Below are 10,785 nucleotides of genomic sequence, written 5' to 3' on the forward strand. Positions count from 1 at the left end.
GAGTTGTAGCTGTACTTTGTACAGTTGGTAACATCTAATCTTATCGCAACCCTAGTGTAACTCTGCTCAACTCTGATCCGGTGGAAACAGGCAAGCCAACCCAACTCTGACCCTACTCTGACCCAACTTTGATCCGATTCGAACCCTCGGTGGAAACATACTCGATGACGACGGAGACGTTTCTTAGTAAAAATTTTATACATTTCGACTTTGGATTATAATATCTTCATTTATAGGATACGTAGAAGAAAAGTAAAAATATTTTCATAATATAAAACAAACTCAAGCTTTCGATTAAGCTTATTAAAACATCAATCGGTTCAGCCGTTATTGAGGTTCGATGATCTAAGAACTCTTCAACTAGCCGACTCGCGTAAAGATACACGGGGTGCCTCGCTGTTGCTGCGCATGACTTGGCGCGAGACACTACCGTGTCTCTTGATTATTTTATTATTAGAGTATTTTTTTCAGAGTGGGAGTACAGGGGAAGGGGCAAAGCCTTTCCCTCGCCCGCGCGTTTATTTAAAGTTTTACTTGTTATTTTTATATATGATAATAATTTTTTTTTTTTGTGAAGTATTCAGATAAAATAAGAAAAATATTACTAAACAAAGCAGTATACAATTTATATTTTATTAAATCATATCGCTAATTAAATGTAAACAAAAAGAGCGATTCTTAGCGAAACTAAACAGTAGTCCAAAAGTATACTGATAGTAATGCAATAACGAGCAAATGTAAACAAAAAAATATAAACACGCGAGTAGGATATAACGAAAAGATATGATACAAGTAAATAGGAGAATTATGATACTTCAAAATTCCATATCTTTGGAACTAGAAAAGAGCACCACAAAATTCAAAGCGTGTATTACTTAGGAATGTACCTTCTACAATAAATATAAAAATAGAAATGCTTCCTGATGTGTAAGTTAATCCGAACATTTACCGGGCTATCTTTAGTACAGTTAAAATATAAAAGAGATCTAACGGTTTCTATTCCAAAATTATATTTAAACTTCGGTCTCGCGAAGTAGGACCAAAACGTCTATTATTAAAGTTCATTATTTATTTTTAACTCCTTATTAATCTTTACCTACGTTCATGACCTTGTGCACGGCTCTTATTAGCTTTTATCAGTTATTTATCGATTCTATTTATAATACTTAGAGCCTTTACGATTTTTATTGGGGATTTATATAATAATTATATGAAATAAAATCTACCTAACTAAATATTATTAAATTAACTGATGATATTGTTGACAGATAAGGGAAAGATAGTGGAAGTGAGAGAATTATCCAAATTTCCGGATGCCAAGTTTTGTAAGCACGGCAGAATGATCTTCGGGGTTGAACACAGTTTTGAGTTCTTCGCGGTATTGTACATTCCAACTCTAACTTGCTTGACTGGCTTAATGCTTTTCGGCAAACAGACCGACATATTCCTGCGTAAGGTCTTCTGGGAGACAATTGCTCAACGCGAAAAATTCGTCAAGAAGAGAAACAATCTGATCGATATCCTTATTAAATTGAAGAGAGATCACGGTGATGAAGATATCGAAGGATTTAGTAAGCAGAATACACTAAATAATAATGACAATCACAAAAGTTCTTGCAAAAATTCTTGGTAAATATGCATGAAAGGACACACCTCACCGATTTAATCGCCACTTAGATATGTTGTAGGAGGGAGTGTTCTGAGTAATTCGCCGCAAGAATCAAGTGGCGGTCGACATTGGTTTAGGAGATATAACAAATTAAAGTTTTATAGTTTTAATGCTATTCTTTACGTATTATAAGAAGAAATAGTTTTGGATTAGATTATATCTTCCGGAAGTGGAGCCCCCCCGTAAGGGGGGAAGCGGAATCCATTGGATCCACGCATACACTTTCCTATCCACACAACAATTGTGGGGTAGATCTCGCTTCGCGTTTTAAAGTATATGCGTGGACACAGTGGGTTCCGCCCCCCCCCCCCTATGGGGGGGCTCCACTTTCGGAAGATATAACCTAACCAAACCTATTTTCAGTTTTAAAAGTAAAATTGAAAACATGACTCAGAAATTCATGTAATCGCATAGTGAAAGCTGTTAACGAACTGCGGTGAAACCAATTATTGACAAAATATCTATGATCATGTACCTATCCCGTAAATGTAAACAAATACTTTTTCCATGTCTACTCTACAACAAATACAACGTATACAAACTTCACTTTTCCTAATATTACTTTATAATACCCGAGAAAAAGCATTAAAACTGTGAAACTTTAATTTGTTATATCTCCTAAACCAACTCCGACCGCCACTTGATTCTTGCGCGGAATTACTCAAAACACTTCCCTCTACAACATATCTAAGTGGCGATTAAATCGGTGAGTTGTGATCTTTTATGCATATTTACCAAATTCTTTAACATTAAAATCATATTTAGTCAAATAATAAGAGAAAGAGAAAAATATGCGCAGATATAATATATAGATGATATATAGAAAATTAGAATATTCAATGGATTTGAGCAATTAAAATTAACATTAGTCGTGACAAGCAAAGAAGACAAACCTACAAAAGTTTGATAAATTTAATTTCAGAGTTTAATGAGGATGATCTACTAGCGCAAGCAGGAATTTTCTTCGCGGCCGCTTTTGAAACTTCCGCGACAACAATGGCTTTCGCGTTGTACAAACTCGCATTGCATCCTGAAATACAAAACAAAATGCGGAAAGAAATTCTTGAGGCGCTCGTTAAATCTGATGGAAAAATTACATATGAAATGGTGAGTAAATATCGATTAAGAGATTTATTTTTCCTTTTGGTTAAATCTTGTTGAAGAGCATAACTAAAATAGATAAGAATGGCATATTTTTTTGTTACTAGATCATGTCGCTACTGTATCTCGATATGGTGTTCTTTGAAACTTTAAGAATGTATCCGCCATTAGAATACCTACAACGTATCACAACCAAAGTTTATAACGTGCCGAACTCCAACCTCGTAATTGAAAAAGGTACACCAATTTTCATTTCGGTGCGCGGTCTGCATTATGACCCGAAATACTTTCCCGATTTGGATAAATTCGATCCGGAGCGATGCAATGAGGAGAATAAATGTGACAGACCGAGATACATTTATCTTCCATTTGGAGAAGGTTTACGTGCATGTATAGGTAAGAAAATCGATTTTAATTTAAGGATCGATATTATGTTTTACCATAATAAATAAGAAATATAATTTTGTTATCTATTTGTTTCTATAAATTTTAATTTATAAAAATGATTTTACATTTTATTGCTAATTACTTATAAATTTTATATGCCTAAACAATTTCGAAAAAAATCGATTTTAATTGATCATAGAATGTGTCATTAAACGCTTATGCGATAATGATAAGACATTCTGTGTATATTTGTATTTTTTCTTTTATATTTTTTCTTATCAAAATAATATGATTAATATACAATTATCTATTTCGTAGCTAGTCGTTTGGGGCTTTTAGAGATGAAACTAGCATTCGTAAAAATTTTAAGCAAATTTGAAGTGGCACCATGCGAGAAGACTTTGATACCAATGAAATTTGATCCTCGTGGAATTTTGATAACGCCTTTAAGAGGCGTAATACACCTCAATATATAAAAAATTAATACTGAAGAGTTGCAAATAGAGCAACCTAAAAATAACTGATAATAATAATTTATATTGCTATATATATTTTACATTTATATATATATTTTATGTTAATACGTATTTTTCTATTTTCTATTCTTCACTTTGCGCGCGCGCGCGCTATTGTATTTAATATAAAATAATGTGCTCTAAGAATTATTGTATAAGAATTGTGCATGCTTGAGCTTGTCTCAAGTGTCTTGTATGCGCTATATATCATTACGTTATTTTATATTTATTAAAATAAAGGAAAAGGGTCAATAAAGATAAAAAAACGCCTTATTTTTTGGCTCCCACAGGATTTTCAGAAAACAATTTTTTTTGTATTGTATGATCATTAGGAATGTCAAAAATAAACATTAGGTGAAAAAAAAACTCGATCTATAAAACCAAAATTAATTATTAGTATAGATATACTATTATGGTATCTAAGCTCTTTTCATGACTAATAAATGAACTAATAAAATATTTTTGCTCATTATACTGCTCTGCTATCATATTAACGTCATTTTAGACTACAACATATATCGTTCCCAAAGTGAAGGTAAATACATCTCATAATGAAAAAATTAATTTTTAATTACTCCTGACATATGGGTGCTCATAACAAATAGGTGACCACTATTTTAGTTGCCTACAAATTTAAATCTCTACATCCTGTCAAGGTTGTGATTATTGTAGAGGTTTTACTATATATTTTTATTTTTTTTCATTTTGCTTCTCAATTTTTTTTTTTTTTAGATTTTTTGTTTTTAAGTTTTTGGACATTTTAAACATTACGATCGTGACTTTTAAGCATCTTCTGATGATGATTGCTCAAAATTCGACGGTGCTCTTTCCTCATCTTACACAATAAACAATAATATTTTCTTAAGACTGGGCATTGTAAATTTGTGACGTTTTTCTGACAAGAAAATTATCTTGTATGCAAAAAATGAACTAAAAAAAAAAAGAAAACGCGCTAACTTTATAATATAAGATACATAAAATTGTTTAAAATATATAAAATATATGAAAATATGCAAAAAATATGCAAATATGAACAATATATGCAAATATGCACAATTAAATATACATTTTTAGAATGCTTTTTCGATAGCACAAATGAAAAATGTTCGGATTAACTTACACATCACTTTCATTTTTACACATATTGTAAAAGGTACATTCTTAAGTAATATACGCTTTGAATTTTGTGGCGGTCTTTTCTGGTTCCAGAGATATGCGATTTTGAAGTATCATAATTTTCGTATTTACTTATATCATCTTTTCGTTATATTCTAACTGTGTGTTTATATTTTTTTGCTTACATTTGCTCGTTATTACGTCACTGTCAGTACACTTCTGGATTACTGTTTAGTTTCGCTAAAAATTTCTTCTTGTTTACATTTAGTTGTCGATATGATTTAATAAAATATAAATTGTAAACTGCTTTGTTTTGTAATATTTTTCTTATTTTACCTGAATACTTCATTAAAAAAAATATTTATTATTATACATAAAAATAACAAGTAAATCTTTAAATAAACACGCGGATGGGAGGAGGGGCTCCGCCTCTCTCCCTGCACCCCCACCACAAAAAAATCTAACCTAACCCAACCAATGTCCTAGAAAAGAATTATTTCTTAAAATAATAAAAATTCAACGGACATGGGTTGAGTTAAATTAGATTTTTTCAGGGTGAGGATGCAGGGGGAGGGACTCTGCCCTTCGCGTTTACTTTATAATAAAGTTGAACTATATCAAGGTCAAGGTCAAGGTTGGAACTAAATCCCATTTTCTTAAAATGTTATTTTTACAATATTTTAAAATCGCATATCGCATATCGCTTCTAGAGAACCAGAAGAGAGCGCCACAAAATTCAAAGCGTGTATTACTTAATTGTACTCTCCACAATATATGTAAAAATGAAAACAATCCGTGATGTATAAGTTAATCTAAACATTTACCAGACAAATTTCTATTTTGATCTTACTTTCCAATCTGCTTTCTAAAAAAATATGCAGTTACATAAAAATCCGATGTGTTTTATATCATATAAAATACATAGGTCACATCGAGAGAATACTTCTTGATTCTTGATGCGTCTTATTTGCTCAACGATTTGGCTCGGAACGGCGAATTCGCCTGATTGGTGCAGGACACGTACAGCAAGTACCGAGCCGAGAAATACACATGTGTTTCAAAGACGCAAAGAGAGAGAGAGAGAGAAAGAGAGAGAGAGAGAGTACGAGCCAAGTTGCGAAACGCGGTTAGTTAACTAGTTAGTATTTACTAACTGCGAATAGAGACACGTATCTAACAAAGTGTGCGCCAGCAGTCAGGAACAACAAACCTGCGGAGGAGTCGCGCTTCTCTCGTTCCCGACGTCAAAGTGCGTCTTCGCCAAGTATATAGCGCGACGAATGTTGTTTCGCGAATTACGACAGAAATTAACACCGCGAATTGGCGTGATTATACGTTATTGTTGCCGGCGAGAGACGATGCTTGTGATATCCGTACCGCTATTTAGCGAGCCATTTAACAGCGAATATTGCAATCTCAGCTTTATTGGCCCGATATTATTTCCTTATATATGTGCACATTAATTATGCACAGTGACGTATCGCTAATTGACGTAAACATTATTGCATACGTATATCGCGGCATCTTACTGTCTGCGACAAACGTTCCGTGATTATAGCAAATTGACATTAGTAATTGGCGTGATTATGCATTATTCGCGTCGAAATTGAGACGACGCTTGGTATTCATCTTGATATTCAATGCAATATTTATACCTGTTTGCGAGACTTCATTTGATTGACATTAATATCTTATTCGCGACAAGACGTGAGATGAGAAGTAAAATAATTATACTGGAAATTGACATAATTAACGTACCATCAATATTAATATATTTGATATTCGCATGTTCACGCGTAAATCATCCCGCAGCAAAATATTATCAACGTATACAAATGCAGTGATCTGAAATAAAATATTCTGTTTCTACAGAATCGAGGGAACAGCTCAATATTCCTTCAACAGAAATGTAATGCATTCAAACTATTGAGTAGATAGTGCATCCGTGTCCGCGCATACATGCCCTATATATTCAGGAAGCGTCCTGCGATATTTCGAAAACCGTTTAAAGCGACTACGTGACACACGATGAAATATCACGGCCGGTTATCTCCTATACGGAATGTGTCATATAAGAGGCATTGATTTTTCATTCGTCACAACTTGTCAAAATCATTTTTATTTTAGACTGTCCTGTTCTCGTTACAAGATCCGCGCTTGACAAAGAATTTAAATAACAAAAATATTTAAAAATATTCTTTTGATCTGTTCTTATTCTCTCTCTTTTAAATAAGTTTAATTGAGAAAAATATATTTTTTTTCTGGTTATTTTTAATTGTATCTTCTAATTTTCTTAATTATTTTTTCTCTCTGTTTACAATTTTTTTATAGTATTAGTGACAGAATAGCACATTCATTAAATTAGAAAGTATGATATTTTAAAAAATATGTATTTCCGACGCTATTTTAAAAAGGGAGAAAGATTAGAGACAAGGGCACGATTACGATAACTGTGGCCCCCTAAAAATTGTAATTTTTAAAATATATTATTTAGAAGTTTAATATAAAAGAATATTTGAAGATAAAAATTTATTTATTAAAATAAAGAAAACCTGTGTTTTTAAAATAAACAGCCAAATATTAAAAAATGTTGTTTTAAAGGAAGTAATTTAGAATAATAAAGATAGAAAACAAATTTTTCTTTTTTATTTGCAAATAAAAGCATACTTTGATTTTATTTTATATTTTACTAATTCAAATATATATGCTGCTTGATTGAAATGACTGATTCCTCTTTGCAAGTATTTAAATAAATAATTTTTTTTATTAAAAACAATTTTTTTTTTATTAAGTGCATTTTTTATTATTTTATGTAACAAATCACAAAACTTGGTAATCTAAGAGCTAGCCAAAAACTGAATTGCATTTCGACGATCGGGAAAGATGGAGGAAAGATGGGTGGAAAAGGAGAGGAGAGAAGGTGTGAGCGAAAATTTATGCGCGGTGCCGTACGTGTACCGAGTGTCCGCGGAGTACGGTATTATTCCTGGCGGAGTCGTAGGGAGCTGATGGCGCTCGCCATGGGCTATTGTTCGTGGGTGGACGAGAGGAGCTATTAGACGCCTAGTTTAGTGGTTACTGGTCCCCGGTTGCGCTTCTACTATCTCGCTCGACCTCTCTGCATCGCATCTTGTCCGTCCCTAGTGCCGTCCCGACCCAAACCCCTCCGGAGACGACGGCGGCGGTTTGCTCGGGGAATTGGAAGACTCATGGTTACTGGCACGTATTCTTGCTTGTTGGCGGTGAGCGCCGGAAGTCGCCCGGGAAAGGTCGTGAATAAAATCTTAACTCTCGCGTATCTCCCGCAGTTCTTAGATCCTTAAACCGTCCCATCTCTTCATGATTTATAAAATTAGTTGGTCGCGTAATTCTTGATTATGTCGATCCACGCCGTGGATGTAGAAAAAAAGACATCCTCTGAAGTCAGAATGGAGATAATTTAGCAAATACTCGTTTGTTAAAAACTGAAGAAAGGAACAATATAATTAACAATGAGGATCACGATTCTAACCAAATTACCTTATAATTTTTATTATAACCAAATCAAAAAAACTAATAATAATTTCCATTTTTTCTTGCTATATAAAAAATTAACAAATTCAAATTATTATTAAATCTTTATAATCTATTCGCATCTCTTTCATTTACCAATTATTTTTCATTGCAAAGATTTTTATGTGAATTTTTGGTTCTCTCATCTTTATGTACAAATGATTACTTATTTATTCTCGTGCAAAATATATAGAGCGAGTGGCGGTAGTTGTGTATGTACGTGGGACTTTGCAAACCCGGCAGGAGTTCTGGCTGGTTGGTCGTTGCTCGTTTGCGGCGACGTCTCGACCGGAAGACAACAGGGACCAGTAACCTCTTGAATAAAATCTTAGGATATATACCGCGTACATCCCCCGAGGTATTAACTTCGCCTATCTCTCTCTCCAACTATAAGATCAAGAATATCGTCGCTAAGCACATATTAATCCAGGGCGATAACTCGATAGATAGCTACGTGCATCTACCGATATCTTCTCCAATAGAATTGATCTTAAAGAAGATTAGTCGAACTCCATGCAATTAATACATCTTCCTACAAAGATCATATTCTTGCAAAATTTTATTTACTTTGATATGAAAGAAAAAGAGAAATGTATGATAAAAAATTTTTAAATATTAAGTTATATAGTTTATATTACATATAGTGTATATACAGGGTGTATCCTAAAAAGTGGGAAGTATTGCAATGGGGGATTCTGGACACAAAAATAAGATGTGTGAGAGAGAGAGTGAGAGGGTGAGGGCGGAAGGAGGGAGATTGGGAGAGAGAGAGGGTGAGGGAAGAGAGGGGGGAGAGAGAGGGGGAGAGGGAGAGGGAGAGAGAGGGAGAGGGAGAGAGAAGCGCGAGTGAATATGCGAGGAGCATGAAGCTAAGCGATACGTAGTACATAGCGAGCGAGCGATTAGAAAGAGACAGAGCGTATGATCGAGAGAAAAAAGATACTGCAATAATGTTAGTGCGTACATGTACATTACTCTCACACACATGAAAGAGACGAAGATAGTACGATTATATCTGTCTTTGTTATGTACGATTGCAGCTCTGTCTATCGCGATATCGCGGAACTAATCTACTGCTCTGTTTTACTCTTTTGCCTCAATCTCGCACGCACACATATGCATGAAAGCATTTCGAGTGAAAATCTTTTTTACTAGACTAATAAACTTATTTCTAAGAGTTCACTAATATTCCTTCATGTTATCCCGAGGCGGGGAGCTATATCTTGTGCACGAACAAACTGCAGAACTTTTATATTAAATAAATATTGTTACAACTTGACGCAAGAAGTCGATAACAACACTGTAATTGTTTAACTTTTCTTTGATTTGTTATATGAAATATAGCTCCCCGCCTTCGTTATTATCAATACTTTAACTGTGGAAAAGGATTTATCAATCTGTGTAGCCAAAAAAAAGATTTTCACTTGAAACGACTTTCGCGTTTTGTCGGTAATTTTGGATCCCCTTAAGGTCTTGTTAATTTGTAAACATAAACGCGTATTATTTGTGTTGTAAGTAATACGGTTCATATTTTGTGTTCAGTGAAGATAAGGTATTCGTATTGTACGTTAGTACTATTAACGATAAAAGTACGTTTAAGTGAAAACTATGGTTTGGTCAAACAATGAAATGGCGTACGTGCATCTCATGTATGGATTAGCCCACGGTCCTTTAAATCTTGCACATAAACAGCAAACCGATATCCAAGTATGCTATCTTAACTCTATTGGAAAATAAAACAAGCTATAATTTGAAAACAAGGTCATATCGGACATATGTTTATATGAACTTTTTCTCTTATTTTTGTGTCCTGAATCCCCCATTGCAATACTTCCCACTTTTTAGGATATACCCTGTATAATACAGAATATTTAGGATATTCTGCTATTTCATTGTCATTTAATCTCAATTTTTAATTAATTCTTAATATTTTAAACAATTAACCATATAATTGCATTTTAATTGAGATCTATTATATATTTTTCTTTTATTTTTATTATATATACAGGGTGAGTTTTTTAACTTGAAATTGTAAAATATCTTGGAAAGTAAGCTTTATCGAAAAAAATGTTTCAAACAAAAGTTGTAGGGTTTGGAGGGGGCCATATGATAAAAATATTGATTTGACCTTGAGTGACCTTTTCAAAGTGAGATCAATGTGATCGACGTTTTCTTAAACGGAACTCCCATTTTTTTATTACATATTCTTGTATCTTATCTCGAGAGCTTTTCAAAACACTATAATAAAGTATTTTTTCATTAAGTACTTTTTGAGTTATTTTATATCTTAATCTGACATATTTTGATATAAAAAATAAAATATCTCGTAAAATATTTAGTTTTCAATAATCTTACCGTAACACTTTTATGTACAGAATAATGAGACAAATCAATTAGTATAAAAAAAAATTGTTTTTAAGAAAAAGTATGTAATTATTTATAATG

General features: G+C 33.2%; 1 pseudogene; it reads left to right on the forward strand.

Annotated features, from left to right (window-relative positions):
• Positions 1 to 624: 624 nt before the first annotated feature.
• On the forward strand, positions 625 to 4,690 carry LOC115237277 (annotated as a pseudogene).
• Positions 4,691 to 10,785: the final 6,095 nt, after the last annotated feature.

Source organism: Formica exsecta, unplaced genomic scaffold (genome assembly GCF_003651465.1).
Source record: "Formica exsecta isolate Colony F162 unplaced genomic scaffold, ASM365146v1 scaffold283, whole genome shotgun sequence".
NCBI lineage: Eukaryota > Metazoa > Arthropoda > Insecta > Hymenoptera > Formicidae > Formica > Formica exsecta.